At 46.7% G+C, this 17,203-nt stretch overlaps 1 protein-coding gene across 1 annotated transcript in view; it reads left to right on the plus strand.

Moving 5' to 3' along the window:
* The window catches only part of LOC138567725 (solute carrier family 25 member 35-like), a 328,461-nt gene that overhangs the window by 199,853 nt on the left and 111,405 nt on the right, over nt 1–17,203 (plus strand). The gene's annotated exons all lie outside the window — the stretch shown is intronic.

The raw sequence follows: 17,203 nt of genomic DNA on the forward strand, positions 1-17,203 counted from the left end.
TTAATACGGTTGGTATATCGGGGTCAGAAATAAACCCTGGGCATTTGGCTTGGCTGCTGCACGTCTGCGGGAGCAACTTCATTGTAATGAATGTGGTGGATAACATTCTGTAGGTACATCTGTAGAGGGGTGCGATCTTTCTTTGTGTCTATTATTAATGTGGTATATGTGATTAAATAATTTTCACACATTATGTTTCAAAGTCATTTCCGAATACCTATTTAAGAAAGTATTATGCTTTTAGACCTTGTTTTCATCACCACCCAAAGACGCACTGTAAACTGCATTCTCACATTCCCACTAGACTGTGAAATGTGTTCTTCTGCTTTGGCAAGTGAGTGCAGTCTCTCTCCCTTCTGCCACATCTCGACTCAGGCCCCCGACCCATCTCCCTCTCTTCTCCAACTCTTCCCCCTGCTAGTTTTGTTGAGTGTTTGCTAGTCTTTCCTGGTGACTTTGCCAGACATTGACATGCTACAACCGACAAGAACTTCTACCACTAGGCCCTGGTTGGCGAGGATGACCAAGAGCTGTTAATAGCACTCCCAGACCTTAGAGGGGACGATGTCTAAAATGCAGCATTGGCAGTCGCCATTGCAATTCAACCCACAGACCTTTCAATACAAACTTTGAACGTGTTCAACAATTGCCAGGCCTATTAGTTGCTTCAGGGGAGGAAGGATAGCTTAGGGGCAACGCGTTTGTCTTGGAAGCAAGACAAAGCAACGCAAAAGAGGTTTGAATCCGGATTCCGTGCTTAGAAACCACTCGTTGGTATTACGCCTGTTATAAAATAACAATTATAATTCGCTTTCATGGGAAGGTCTGCCGCCTGACGATACCGTCTGATGGTGGAAGAGGTAATTTGCTCCCAAGTCCTGCAAGGAGGTACATCGAACAGCTGCAGAAACACACCCGCTCAGAATCTCTCTAATGAACATCCCAGTAATTGCATTCAAACATGAGCTACTGTCACTAGGGTCTCTGCCATGTGGAATGTGATGGACCGTCCACAGAAAGAAGAGACCTACACCCCAGCCAAAAAGGGCCCAATAAACTCTGACCTGCCCAGTGCTGTTGCTCCAAAACTAGGTTTGCGCCATAAAAATATACAGTAATACTATATTAATTATGAGCAACCACCTCAGGACCTGCAGTAATGGCTGCTACACATTGCACCTGATTGCACATGGCTAACCATGTCATTGGTGTGGAAAGCTCAACCAATTTGATATGGTCTTCAGATCTGTGGATAAGGCTGGAGGGTACTGGCACAAATGGAACTGCGACCGAATGACGAGGGTGTCTGTCGGCCGCACTAGATGTTGTGGCGTGCCCTTACTACAGCTTGTTTTTAATTACTTGCATTCTGCACTTTCTGATAGGAAAACCAACTGTGTTATTTATTAATTTGTTGGTGAATGGTATGGAATATGTTCACTGTTTTGTTTCTTGTTGGTTTTATTGTATTGTTTTGATTGTCTTTGTAAATTACCAATCATTTTAGCACCTAGGAGATTTTAGTGTACTCTAATTGTAATTAACGTTTTGATAATTAGTTTTCATTTTTAACATGGTGAAGCGCAAAGCCACATCTGGACTCTCCCCACAAGGTACGGCCAAAAAGAGGTCATCTGATATTTTAAAACCGGTTAAAGAAATCAACTAGCTGATTGGGGAGATTAAGGAGTTAATGGTCGAATTAGAGGAACACCCATTACCGAACGATTTTCCATCCATTATTTTAAAATAAAAGTAGGCCCATTTCCAATAACAGTTGCATTAGCACAAATGCACTTGGGATTTGCACCGATACACTGGAAGCACTTGGTGGTCGTAAACTCAGCACCCCCTCTCCAACTACACCTACCCTATATTCCAAGATAGACGTGTAATGCCTAAAGGGAAATCTGTGAGGGAATATCCACTTTCTAAGCTCGAGAAACCTAGACATAAGGAGCAGGTTAGAGGCAGGAACCTCATTATTCCTGTGGATATAATCCCCAAAACTATTACAACCAATAATGTATCAACAGAGGGTCGTCTAATAAACAGCCAAACTACTGTAGCCCACATAGAGGATGTTATGTTATGCTAAGTTTATTCATACCGATTTATACCACGTACTGCTACCATTTGCATGTTCTCCAGGCGCTCAAGTGGCTCTGTAAGAAAGTGGGTTGGGTAGGTTAGTGAGGGATAGAATAGGCGTTGTGCTCTTCTGTTGGTGCTTGCAGACCAGGAGAAACTGGCATCTGTGCACTTCGGCTTTCTGAGTGTTTTTGGATTGTGTTCACTGGGGTTATTGTGTCCGGAAGGGCAACATCCAGTGTCTGGGATGATTGTTTGCCATAGGTTGTTCTTTGACGGATGTATGGGTTGTGTGAATTCTGTGGGGGTGTACTGGAGAGGTGCAAGGAGCAGGGGCGTATTAGTGTTTAGTACAATTTAGGTTGTTTTATTGTTGGTTCCAGGATCCGTATTGTCCCTTGATTGACTTGGGTCCGCAATGATAGTTGTTTTTATGCGAGTCTCGTTGAGTTGAATAGCTAGGTTTTCAGTCGTTTTCTGAAAGTAAGGTGATATTCTTTTGTTCTTATTTCCTTTGGACCGAGTTCCATAGTTGGTTTATCAGACAGGAGAATTGTCACGCCCCCATCTTCATCCACGCGTTCCGTGGACACATCCCATAATCCAGCCCCCACTATCACCACCGAAATACATGCCAGGACATACTCTCCCCTGCAGGCCTGCCGGCAAAGGGTGGGACAAGGTCAGCGATGCTGGTTTTTGCCTCATTTGCCATCCCGGCGTTGGTTTCCATTCCGGCGTTGGCAGTTGCCATGGAGATGCGCCACAGGCATTCTACAACGTCTCCGTTGCCGGCACCTGGGAGCTCCTCCTTCAGCACGTTCGATCACGTGACGGATGATGAGTCACGTGATCATAAGTCAGCGTTCAAAAGCGACGCGCTGACTGTCCTCCAGCGCTTCACAGCTGATCCTGTTGGGCGCATTACGGATTACGGATTACAGACTACCACTGACCTCGGATTGAACTTGGACTCTGATTTGGCTTCTTCCTTCACGGTACCTTTGCCTGGAACTTACTCCTTTGCTATACCCTGCTGGAACTGTTCTCTCCTGGACTCGACCACGTTTTCGTCCCCGGACTGCTATTGGATTGCCCTTTTTGTTATGAACTTTGCTCTTGGATCACGTATCTTTCAACTGATTGACTCACAGCTTCTGGGTTCTACGTCAGGTGGTGACTTCATCCTACTAAGTGCATTACCAAGCTGTCATCTTGTCAGCACCCTTGCCGGCTGTCTCCGATAACATCCTTACACCAATATTGGGTCCCGACCAACTCCTAAGGGTAAGCCTTATTGTAGACTTCTTACATATTCATATACAAGTCTAGGGTTCTGTGTTTATGACCTAACCTCGTGTTTGCCTTACAGTGGTCATAGGGGGCATCTTCCGGCATTCCTGGTTCCAGCTGACGAAATTCACCACCTGTGGCCTCAAGGGCCGCTCGGGCAGTCATTTCTTATTTGCTCGAGTGGTACTTGGGGACGGAGGTTTCATCGGCTACATGACCATCAAGTCTTGACAGACTGTGAAGCCATTTTTTGGTCGTCCAGACGATGGAACCCGCTGCCGGGGACCCTGTGGCTGCTCTAATGCAAGCTGTTGCATCCCTTAGAACCAAAGTGGTGGCTGCCACAACCGCGATACATCATCGCTTAGATAATATCCAAAGTACCCCCAACCCGTTACCGGCTGATGCCGAATTTGGCGATCAGGCAACACCAACACCGGGTCCCTCTGTACCCCCTACACCACCTACTCCCGTGGTGTTACCTACCCAGTTTCCATTGGCACCCCCTGAGAAGTTCCAGGGAGATCCCAGAAAATATTGCACCTTTATTAATCAGTGTAAACTTCACTTTCTTTGCCGACCACAGGTGTTCCATGATTCCACCACAAAAGCTGCCTTTTTGCTATCCCACTTGACCGGGGTTGCAGCTACCTGGGCTAATCCTTTTCTTGAGAACAACCATCCAGCCCTTTACGATTTTGATCTCCTGGTGGGCGAGTTGGCCAAAGTATTAGATACCAGGTACACAGCCCAGTCCCGGCATCTAGAGCTCCTAGAACTATCCCAAGGCAGAAAAACCTTAATAGAATACATCACACGCTTCAACCAATTGTCAGCTGAGACTTCATGGCCCGAAAACAAGAAAGCTGTGGTATTTTACAAAGGTCTGTGTAACGCTATGAAGGACGCTCTTTCTGCCATCCCTTCCCTTCCTGACGCATATCCCAAACTAGTAGACCTAACTCTCCAGGTAGACGCTTGGAAAACCGAACGTCGGGCGGAATCTGGTTTTCCAGGTAAACCCTTGCCCTCTCCGCCGGATGGCGCAAGTGAACCCATGCAAATAGGAGGTCTACGAAGTCCCATCACTCAGACCGAAAGAGCGTCGGAGAACCGACAACGCATGCTTCTATTGTGGACTCAGTGGTCATTTCGTCAAAGAGTGCCCACGACACCCGAAGAACAAGTCCTCGGGTTTTCAGAAAGCTCGTCCTTGAGTATGGGGGACAAGACAAGCTCGATTCACAACCCCAGGGTTCCTACCTTCGGCCCAGTAAGACCAGTGGTCGTTCAGGCAGTGCTTCATCCTGATAGGGAGTGTTCTCACACAGTACATATAGTTATTGATTCAGGGGCTACTGGTTGCTTTATTGATATATCTCTGGCCAAAGCATTGAACCTTCCACTAGTGACCAAGACACATCCCGAGCCAGTCCAAACTGTGGATGGGTCCTCCCTCATTTCTGGTCCGATCAAACAGACCGCCCAGATGGAAGTGATTATTCAGGGTAACCATAAAGAACAACTGTCCTTTGATCTGATATCCACACCACAGTTCGGGATAATCCTAGGCCTTCCCTGGTTAAAAAGGCATAACCCACTCATCGACTGGGGTACGGGTCAGGTTTCTTTTGAATCAGACATTTGCCAACATTTTTGTTTACTGGAAGAAGACTTCAAAAACACTGCGAGGGCACTTGGGGGCCTACACTTAGTCCCTGTAGGGGAGAACGACCCACCCGAAACAACCCATACGGTGGGAGCCACTTTGTCAGGAGTACCCCCAGAATACCATGATTTTCATTCAGTTTTTGATAAAACATCTGCCGAGATACTGCCCCCTCACAGACCGTATGATTGTTCTATTGATCTGATTGATGGGGCATCGCTTCCCAAAGGACGCATATATTCACTATCACCATCTGAAGAAACGTCCCTTAAAGAATACATCCGCCACGCCTTACACTTAGGTCATATCAGGCCTTCTTCTTCACCCGTGGCCAGTCCCATTTTTTTGTCCCGAAAAAAGAGGGAGATCTCCGCCCCTGTGTAGATTACAGACGCCTGAATGCGATCACCATAAAGAACCGTTACCCCATCCCACTCATCTCTACCCTGTTAGACAAGTTGACCAATGCTTCCATCTATACCAAGCTGGATCTCCGGGGGGCATACAATTTAGTCCGCATGCGACCGGGTGATGAGTGGAAGACTGCTTTCTGCTCTCGCCAAGGATTGTATGAATACATGGTGATGCCTTTTGGCCTCTGTAATGCCCCTGCCATTTTCCAACGGTTGGTAAACGATATATTTAGTGATATTCTGGATGTTTATGTCGTGGCGTATCTGGACGACATACTGATATTCTCCCAAACATTGGCCGAACACGTCCTTCATGTCAGAGAGGTACTCACAAGACTCAGGAAGAACTCGCTATACGCTAAACCTGAGAAATGTCTGTTTCATACAGCTGAAGTTGAATTCCTTGGTTTCCATATTTCACCTGGGGGGCTAACAATGAACCGATCCAAAGTCCAGGCTATCACAGATTGGCCGGTACCTGTTACATTGAAATAATTACAATCCTTTCTAGGGTTCGCAAATTTTTACCGGAGGTTCATCGCAAATTTTTCCTCCATTGTGGCACCATTAACCGCATTGACCAGTCCTGTAGTATCATTTATATGGACCGCTGCACATCAAGCAGCCTTCGACTCCCTTAAAACCTCGTTCACCACGGCCCAGACCTGCAGCATCCTGATCCAGAGCTCATGTATATTGTAGAAGCAGATGCTTCTTCCTTTGCCTTAGGGGCCGTCCTGTCTCAGCCTTGTCCTACCACCGGAGCACTACACCCGGTGGCCTACCATTCCAGGAAATTCACACCGACCGAAACTCACTATACGGTCACTGAAAAAGAGCTCCTGGCCATCAGAGACGCTTTCTTGGTCTGGAGACACCATCTTCTGGGGGCAAAACATCAGACCATCTCATACACAGACCATAAAAACTTACAGGACCTAGCGTCTCTGAAATGCGCCAATAGTAGACAAGTTCGGTGGCACCTTTTTTTTGCCGCATACGACTTCCTTGTCAAACACAGACCGGGGTTGTCCCATGGTAAAGCAGATGCCCTGTCCCGTTCGTCTGGGGGAGTTCCTCTTCCATCATATCCCGAAACTCTCCTGGGTAAAGGCCATGTTGTTTGTACCTGTACTCCGTCTCCGCCTATATTAACAGCTATACGCCAATGGGTTATACAACATCCCCAGGTATTGGATGATTAGGATACCTTTATGCAGGATGGGTTGCCTTTTGTTCAAGGAAAACTGTTCCTCCCCACCAGTGACTCTCGCAACCAGGCTTTAGAGTGGTCCCACAATGCTCCTATCAATGGCCACCCAGGTCAGCGACGTACTCTGGAGTTGTTAAAACGCTGGTGCTGGTGGCCATCGATGCGGCGAGACGTGGAGACATATGTTAACACATGCTCTACATGCGCACAATGCAAGACTCAGAAGGGTCGTCCGCTGGGACTGCTACAACCATTGCCCATACCCCCAAAACCATGGCATACGGTGTCCATGGACCTGATAACCAATCTACCACGTATACAAGGCTACGACACGATTTGGGTGGTAGTAGACTCGTACACAAAAATGGCCCGTTTTTTACCATGCAAAGGCATTCCTACTGCTCCCTCATTGGCTCGAATTTTCTTTGAATCTCTTTTCTGTCTGTTCGGTTTGCCGAGTGTCATTGTGTCAGATAGGGGGTCTCAGTTCACGTCACTTTTCTGGTTGGCTCTTACCAAACTACTAGGTATAGATGCCCGCTTCCCTTCAGCTTACCATCCAGAAAGCGACGACCAAACTGAGAGAGTAAACCAGGTCTTGGAACAGTACTTAAGGTGTCTAACTTTGCAATTCCAGAATACCTGGCTTGATTCTCTTCATTTTGCGGAATTTGCATATAACAACGCCTTGCACTCATCCACTGGTTTTCCCCTTTTTTCTCGCTCTATGGCCAACATCCACGTACCCTACCCTTTTCTGATTCGGATCTTGCCAGTGCCCCTGTATTGTGTACCAGTACCCCTGCGGCAAATAATTCTGCCAGAGATCTCGCATCCATCCACGCCCAAACCCTTGTCCATCTCCAGGAGGCCCAGGTGTCTGAGTACCGCCGCTAACAAAAAGAGGAAAGATGCCCCGTCATACAAGCAAGGCGACCGGGTATGGTTGTCTACACGACACCTCCATATACTGGGTTGTCGTAAACTGCTGCCCTGTTTTGTCGGCCCGTATAGGGTCTCCAAGGTCGTGAACCCGGTGGTCTATCGACTCAACGTCCCCGCTTCATGGAAATTACACCCCGTTTTTCACACATCTCTCCTCAAGCCTTGTCCTGATGCTGCACGTATTGCTCCCGCTCCTGTCCCTGTGATTTCCCAAGAGGAGTATGAGGTTAGCGCTATTCTGGGGTCCCGGGTTGTTAGAGGGAGGTTGCAATACTTGGTGGACTGGTTGGGTTATGGTCCTGAGGAGAGGTCCTGGGTTCCATCTTCTGATGTCCATGCCCTGTTGTTGGTGGCTCGGTTCCATAAGGAACACCCTTCCAGCCCACGGGGTCGTGTGCCTTTGAGGGGGGGCTCTGTCACGCCCCCATCTTCATCCACGCGTTCCATGGACACATCCCATAATCCAGCCCCCACTATCCCCACCAAAATACATGCCAGGACATACTCTCCCCTGCAGGCCTGCCGGCAAAGGGTGGGACAAGGTCAGCGACGCCGGTTTTTGCCTCATTTCCCATCCCGGCGTTGGTTTCCATTCCGGCGTTGGCAGTTGCCATGGAGACGCGCCACAGGCATTCTACAACGTCTCTGTTGCCGGCACGTGGGAGCTCCTCCTTCAGCACGTTCGATCACGTGACGGATGATGAGTCACGTGATCATTAGTCAGCGTTCAAAAGCGAGGCGCTGACTGCCCTCCAGCGCTTCACAGCTGATCCTGTTGGGCGCATTACGGATTACGGATTACAGACTACCACTGACCTCGGATTGAACTTGGACTCTGATTTGGTTTCTTCCTTCACGGTACCTTTGCCTGGAACTTACTCCTTTGCTATACCCTGCTGGAACTGTTCTCTCCTGGACTCGACCACGTTTTCGTCCCCGGACTGCTATTGGATTGCCCTTTTTGTTATGAACTTTGTTCTTGGATCACGTATCTTTCAACTGATTGACTCACAGCTTCTGGCTTCTACGTCAGGTGGTGACTTCATCCTACTAAGTGCATTACCAAGCTGTCATCTTGTCAGCACCCTTGCCGGCTGCCTCCGATAACATCCTTACACCAATATTTGGTCCCGACCAACTCTTAAGGGTAAGCCTTATTGTAGACTTCTTACATATTCATATACAAGTCTAGGGTTCTGTGTTTATGACCTAACCTCGTGTTTGCCTTACAGTGGTCATAGGGGGCATCTTCCGGCATTCCTGGTTCCAGCTGACGAAATTCACCACCTGTGGCCTCAAGGACCACTCGGGCAGTAATTTCTTATTTGCTTGTGTGGTACTTGGGGACGGAGGTTTCATCGGCTACACGACCGTCAAGTCTTGACAAGAATGCAGTTCCTCTGAATTTCCTTTTTTGGTAGTGTTTTGTTTTGATTTTGAGGTTATTGCTTGATCTTAGGTTTCGTCTGGTTGCTAGCGGTTGATTTTAGCTTGTCCGTGTAGTGATTTGTGAGCAATGCAGAAGGCTTTGAAGTTAATGTGTTTCTCTTTACTGGAAGCCAGTGTAGGCTTCTCAGGGCTGGCGTGATGTGATCTCTTCTGTTCAGTCTGAGGAGTATGCTTTGTAGGATGTTTTAACACCACTAGTCCAGGCCCTGCAACATTATTGTGCACTGCTTGCATCAGGAACATCAGAATGGCCGCTGGAAAGCATTATACACGCTAAAATTACCCAGAAGTGTGCAGGAAAAATCTGAAAAATAGGCCACCATCCACTTTTGCCTATGTCAGTGGTAACACAGGAGACCACTGGCAAAACCCATCATTTGGCTGCTCACAGAGCAAAATGATTGCAAAAGAAACACAGAGCTGTGTGGAAACCCGTTTTTCTTGGTTGTCAAATTTGCAAAAATCATGGTTCACAAACCACACAAAAGATCCAAAGAAGGGACTTCCATCAAATGCAATATAGGGTGCCACACATTGATTTTAATGTTGAAAAGAAAAAGACTGGAATTGAAGATATGTTTGCTTATTTTACATTTTTACCTGTAATTTTGCACAAGGAACAATGTCACAATTGACCATAAGGTAACCTAATTCAGCTGACACTTCAAAGAGCTTTCCCACCACTGAGAACACACCACCCTGTTCATTCCCACCAAAAGGAGAGAATATCTCGTGGGGTTGCTAATGAGAAGGAGAGGAGACTTCCTCTGCTGCTCTGGGAAAGGGACAATGGGTTCCTTGAACTGAAAGAAAATGCTAATTCGGATGTGACTGACACCAACTGCCCAGGAAGACGAGTCCATGTGACTCTCTAGCCCAGCCAAGACCCTGGAGGTGGAGACAAACCATTGTGTGTATTCAGAGGCCACAGACAATATTGTTTTGGGAAAAGACTTATAAAATATTGCACCGAACTGGCAAAAAAAATGGAATTTAGAGATTATTAAAATGAAAAGATTGCTCACAAGTAGAAACTACTCTTTACATTTTGCGATGTTCAGGGACTGAACTATCAAAATGTGGACTTTGTAGCAGTTGTGCTTATGTGAAAAATATGAAAACGTACAGGAATATGCCCAGAGGGTATGTGCATGTATGTGTAAAAATGTATATAGATGTAACATTGAGAACCCAACCAAAAGCATGAAAAATTGTCATTTACGAACCAAAACTCTTATGAAGATGTGACTTGAACCGAGACGTGCCTTAATTACTCTGTGATGTGTATATGTAATATTAACAAGTTGGGGATATTGTAAATATGTTTTTTTGGGAAAAATAGATTTTCTGAGTAAAAACAAAGGGGAGGGCTTTCCTCTGGACCCTAATCACTGTGTCACTCTGACACAGATGACACACTGTTCCTTTCTCAAATCAGGAGAGGGGGAATTCTCTGACCTATCAGATCCTTAGAGGGTTGGGCATAGTATAATCAGCCTCCCCACCCCTTTGGAAGATGGATAAATAGGGACGGTTGTGGACCCAGACACACACACCTTCACTCATCACTGATCTACCGGCGAAGAGCTCTGCAGGAAGAACCAAACTCCAGAACCCTGAAGCAGAGGCCTAACCCAAAAAGCTGAACCCTTTTCAGCAGGCCTTTAAAAATCTAGCAACCTGATTTTAACCCCTAAACTTCCATGGGGCCTAAACCATTCAACAGCCCGGCTGAGCTGTTTTGCTGCTTCTGGCCAAGAACCCTTGCTAGAACCCAAGATCCAGATCAGTCCAGCAGAGCTGTAACCCAGAACCCTTCAGATCCAGTCCAAGAGGCCGTGCAGACCAGAGTGCCTTGCTGAGAGCAGTCCAGGTGTCCTGAATCCTGTCCGGTGGCGAGCAAATTCCAGCCAAACCTTTGACCAGATCTTTGACGGGTCCATTCCATTCCAAAGCCATAGTAGTGCATATCTAGCATAGGACTGCCCATAGTCATCTCTTAGCTTAAGTAATCCCATCCAAACCATTCCAACACATCCATAACTGCATTATTGAATCTCTTTTGTCTATCTTGAATTCTTTACTCATCCACATAATCCTGTGATAATCGTGGTGATAATCATATTGGCGCTAATATATATTTTCTGGAGAAAGGCAATCGTCTCAGGCAGATAGAAACCATCCAGAGGCGCCTCTGGATCGGTGGCTGTGCTGTCTGTGTAGTTTGCGGCTCCTCTAACTTCTGAACCGTATATGCTAGGAACGAAATTTTGAAGCTAACATCCTCAGCTTTCAAACGACCTAAGAACCGCATTCCAATTCCTTATAGTGTTGCTGCAATCGCGTTTTTTGTGCGCTGAAAAGTTTGCCACGATTTCGCATTTGGCTCAATTTCACCACATTTAAAAACAGCTATTTCTTGCTTTTAACTTCTGAATTTCATTTTCCATCTGCTAATCATTCTACAATCATTGCTAGTGTTTCCCTGAACCAATCCAAAGCAACTCTCACTAGTTCTGAATCCCATTAGCGAATTAAAATCATTTTTAGCATTTTCCCATTCATTTCAAACCACAATTAAAAACAATTGACCTGTTTAAAATCATTACTGTCTCTAAGCTTGCTGGGGGGAATCGGGATTGTAACTGCAATTGTTGATTGTTATTCCTGAAACCTGTGTGCCCTCATTCCATCTCTTCACATTGCATATCGGGGGGAGTGAGTAATAACGGGAGGAAGAGTGATCCGTTGTCTTTGATTGAATTCATATCAAGTTTTATTTCTTTGTTGCATTCTTTCCTATCCTTGCATTTCCTTGAACCCATACAAAGTGATTCTCTGCTACATTATTCTTCCTATTACTACTCCTAATTGATTAAAGAGATTGTTGATAATGTAATATTGCCCATTGCTGATCATTGCATAAATATTCATAAGTGTGATATTCAGATATTCTTCATTATAAAAGCGTGATATATATATATATTGTTCAATTCTTCAAATAAATCTTTTAATTTGCAAAACAAACCTTCTTCTTGGTTCAGTGAGACCGGGGTAATTCAAAGAGAGCGGCGTTATATAAGGGTACATCATCCAGAAATAAAAGAACTTTTGACATAAAAATATATGAATAAGGGTTTCCATTGGGCATCCCATACTAGGCATTGACTTAGTTGGAGTGCTGGGTTGAAACCACTTATAGAGTGGGGGCTCGTGTCCGGGATTTCTGGATTAGATCTACCACTTGTGCTGCTTAATACAGTGTGCTAACTAATAGGATACATGAATCCTGTTGGGCTACCACGCTGTGTTACACTGTAAAAGCATCCCTCAAAAGGGAACTCTCTAAGGAAACCGTCTGTTTTGCAAAAATAAAATAAAAAACTTCTGTAAGTCAGAAGGAAATTAATATTGGTAGACATCAAGATGGCTAGAGAACATCTTTTGCATAAGTTATTTGTGAGAGGTGAATGGACTGAGCAGGACCAGAATGTGTGGTTGCAGGCAATCGCACAACAGATCACTGCAACAGGGTTAGATATCTGGAAAGACCAGGGTCCCTTACATGTGGCCCTGAGTGAACTATATATGGCCCCTAAGGCCAAGGATGAGCAAAATAAGATTGCCAAGATAGTGGCATATCTCTATCTATGGGAGGCGTACAGGATAAATATGCTGAAGGCCAAGATCTGGCAAGTGGGCAACCAATGGCATTAGAAAAGGCCCAATCTGATCTGGACTCTTCTGAGCAGAGGCTGCAGAGGAGCCAGGAGCCAGAAAATGAAAGCAGGCAGTATATAGTTAAAATAAAAGAGGATATGGATATCCTGCAACAGGAAAAGGCAGAACAGGTTACCAGAATTCTGGCCTTGCAGGAGTACCAAGAAAGTTTGGACTCCCTACTGCAGAGCCAGAAAAAGCTGGAGCAACAACTGGATTTCATCAGGGCATGCACAGAGCAGATAGTCACCCTGCAAAGCCACCTAGATAGAGAGAAGGCAGAGAGCAACAAATGAATTCTGAAGGACCTGAATACCCAGGCAGAATTTGAGGAAGAACGCCAGAAAGATGGTGACCTTCAAAGACAGAGGGACGACCTGGCGGCACAGAGGCAGGCTCTTGCGCAGGAAAGGGACACCTTAGGCTAGGAAGTCTGTCACTTAAAAGGGAAACTGGAAGAAAATCACGGGCCCTCCAGGGACTGGGTAACCTCCAAAAAGAGCATGCTATATTGTTAGAGTACACCAGGAGGGTGGAAGATGCTCTGGCAAGAAAGGAGCAGGCCAGTAGGGACAGGACTCAGGAGGTAACCCTCCTGCAGCAAAGACTGGCCCAGTACTCAAAGGCAAACCAGGAAGCACAGAGAGAAAATGAGGCTCTCGGTCAGAACAGTGATAGGCTCCACAGACAGGTAGCCATGCAAGAGAGACTTCTGCACTGCCTGCCTGGCATCCCCCGCACTTTGGGACTGTTCTGTATCCCTTCAGTCCCACCACCAACACTTGACACCTGATGTCTGCACTCACCTTTGCACTTGCCACCTGCTGGCCGTTACTTTACTTATTGTTATTTTATTCCCATGTACTGCACTGTCCCTCCCTCCCCCCCATCACTTCTCCCCCTTCCCTTTTCCCATGCACTTGCGCGATCTGAATGACACCTGGCCTAGTAGGATCGTTGTCTGTCCTTCCTTTGTTCCCCCTCCCTTGCCTCTTCACGCCTTGAAACACTTGTGTATAGGTGTGTTATAAATGCCATATCATATTCTAATTACTGTTCCCACTTTGAATGATTACAAAATAAGGTGATTTCATTGATACTGAATTTTAATATTTATATTTTTTTCTTTGTCTTCCTTCTGCGCTTTGTCTTGGCGTACATATGTAAGATCAATTGTTTTATGTGTGCACTTTTATAGCGAAAGCCAAAATAAAGTATTTGATGGTGAAAATGGTTTTTTTGAAATCACAAAAAAGACTGCATTTTGGGAGAATTAAGGTGGTCACGCACCACTACGAGTGAATTAGTCTCCCTGGCAGCGAGTACAAGAGGCTTTGCTATTTTAATTATCGTGGCTAAATCCACTGTGAGTTATTGAAGGAAAACAATAAGAAAATGTCTGTATGACTAGACAAAGACATGACCGGGATACTCGCCTGACCTGTACTGTGGATGTTTAATCCTTGTAGAGGGAGAGATTATGTGCAGGATCACATTACTTTGTTCTGTCTGCACCCATTGTTTGTGCCCCCATACACAAAACACACACAAAGCACAACCCATGCACATCTAGGCAAAGCAGATGCCGTTCTTTGTGACCTAGCCCTCCGTACAGAAATGCAAGAGATGTTTAACCTGTTAGGCATTTAATATTACTCACTGACCGGGAAGAAGGCTGTTCTGTAATAGGTCTTCTTTAGGTCAGCATGCTGCTTATTTGCTCATCTTTGCAGGCTAGCAACCGCCAAAACGCTGAATTTAAATTAAAAAGCGTTTAGCATTTGGTAAAACAATTTTGTGTTCTTTAAGTTGCAAACATGTTTATGATCCTATTTTGTGTGGAACAAAGGAAAGTGTGCACACTGACATAAAACCTAGCAGCCCTTATCAGGATTCAGTGAGTAATTTCGCTCAGGACTCATTCGTACAGTGCTGCGGTTCCCTGAATTTCCTCCAAAAGCCAAGAGTACTTTGAAAGAAAAAGGAAAGCATGAAGTCTATACAGGAGATGTAAAGAAACACTGAAGAGACTCGGGCCTCAACCTTTGTCGGAACCCTCAAGTGACTGACATGGCAAAGGTTTAGGTTTTTACCAGAACTGAAAAGAAAGGTCACAAAATAACGATGAATCTACTGTTAGCATCCCTGTTCTTGCTGATGGCCTGTCACCAGTGCTCAAGTCGAGGGTACATGCGGGCGGGCAGAGTCTCCCCACTTTTTTCAGGAGGCGCCTCACCTTTGTCAGGGCGCATCTCGATATGCTAATTTCTGGTGATGCAACATTCAATTGGTATGTCAATGAGGCCCCCAGTTTCTTTTTTAGGACTTGACCCCTGCCTGTTGCTTGCATCAGTAGCTGTCTACTGTTTTGAACATCTACTCATCCGTAGAGCATCATTGGATAAAGATCACTGCTGCATGACTCATACTCCTACGTCCCGTCCCCTTTCCCTATGGGACATTCCTCCGTCCTGGGGGACGGGACCAGAGCACTTTATAAAAAGCATCACATTTTTCAAAAACGCGTCCTTCATCTCTTTTTGCGCGGGGTACCGCACACGGGCGTAAACCCCGCCCTCCTTATCTCCGCCCAGCGTATCGCCCATCAGTCCTTTTCGCTGCACGTTCAGGACTGGACGCACTTGCATCTTTGGAAGATTTTTTTTCCTTCCAGTGTCCTTCTCTCCTGCTCCGGACCTTAGCGGTCGTGTGGTAGTCCGGCTTGGCCGTTTCGGTTAGATTTTCCTGATTGTTCTTCCTGCGAACGACGCTTCAACGTCGTCTGGAGCAGTGGGAGGAGGCGTTTCAGCGCGTTCCTCCTCCGCATTTTTAGAGTTTCATCGACGAGAAGTAGAGACACCCGGTAAGTTCTTTAGTTTTTAGGGCACCCCGACCGGGGGACTCCTTCCAGGTCTGGGAGGGGCTTTAAAAGCTCTTTCACTGGGGTTTCCCCTGAGGTGCCTTCCATGCCTAAGTAAAGTGCCAAAGTTTTCCCAGAGGGCCTTTTCCCAGAGGGCCTCTGTAAGGGGCCTTCTCACACCGGATGGCAATCCGAGGCCCCTCCTGTGGGGGCTATTCAACTTCCCAGTTCTACTGAGCGGTGGATACCGGAGCTTGCTTCGAGGTCTCCTTGTCTGGAGCTTCCCAAACAGACACCAGGGCGTGCCCCGAGGCCTCTATTGAGGTTTTCTGTACCGAACCAAGGTTCAAGGCCCCTCGTGAGGGAGCTGTTACCGGACTCAGGTCCGTGGTTCCTCTATCAGAGGCTAAGGTGAACGACAGAACTGAAAGGCCTGTTAAGGTCTTGTCGGTGAGGTGGGTTCCTCATTGGTCCCGCTCTGTGAGGGGGCACAGAGTGAGGTCGCTGATCGTAATTCCTCTGTTACCGGCGTGGCCGAGGTTCCTGTTGCAGAGGCTAATTTGGCTATTAGTATGTCTCAGAAACATCCTAGGCCACACAGTACCGTCTCTGCCGAGGTGCGTTGTGTCAAGGCTAAAGTCAAGACCCCTGACCTGTCTGTGGAGACCCCTGCTTCACTCATACTGGCGCCTGTTCCCGCATGAATTGCGACAGCCATTTTGGACTCTTCCCTTACACCTACGCCATCAGCGTTTGGTGCTGGGAGCATTTTTTCGGGTGAACAGCGTTTTCCTTGTGCACCATTTCGTCCAGTTTATGACTGCAACGCGGGGATGCCATTACAGCACTCGGTCTCGCTCCACGCGGCGTCTGCACCATTGATCTATGTCAACTCGGCTGGTGAGGGCCTGTCATGATGCATACCCCCGGGCATCCGGATCGAGTCCATCCGCCCCGGGAGCAGGCATCCAGATACTTGTTAAAACCCCAGCAGCCCCGGTTGGGGGCTGTTTGGGTTCAGTCCTGGTGCCTTAAGCTCATCTTAGAAACCAGTCCTGGCGCCATAGACGCCAGGCTCATAGACATTACTTACCTCATGGAGACCATGCTGCAAATGAATCCAAGCCAACGTGAGGCCTGGATGGGACTATTTGTTACAGGGACTATTTTTTACTTGGTTGTGGTTCTGGGGAACTTCTTACCTGGAACTACTTTGGAGGCTATTTAAACCACACCCGAACAGCAGCACACGCTCCGCGTTATTCTGCATCCTGCAGTGTAACGCTCACCGTGCCTGCAAGTCAGCATTCAGTCTTCTGCCACACCCGCCTCGAATCCGGAGCTACTAGAAAAAGCGGAAAAGGGAAGAATGCAATCTCTTACCACCATAGGCTTACCTGATTTAACCCCGGAGGCATTACCCTTAAATACGCCTCATCTTCACATGCTGCACCTATAAAGGGAGAGAAAACAACATGTTAAACTCATGCAACTTTTACCGGACAGTGTTGGGTAATACAGACTCTTACCTGAACGCCATCAGCTGCCTC

The sequence above is a fragment of the Ambystoma mexicanum genome, chromosome 1p (genome assembly GCF_040938575.1).
Source record: "Ambystoma mexicanum isolate Mex_15411 chromosome 1p, UKY_AmexF1_1, whole genome shotgun sequence".
Lineage (NCBI taxonomy): Eukaryota > Metazoa > Chordata > Amphibia > Caudata > Ambystomatidae > Ambystoma > Ambystoma mexicanum.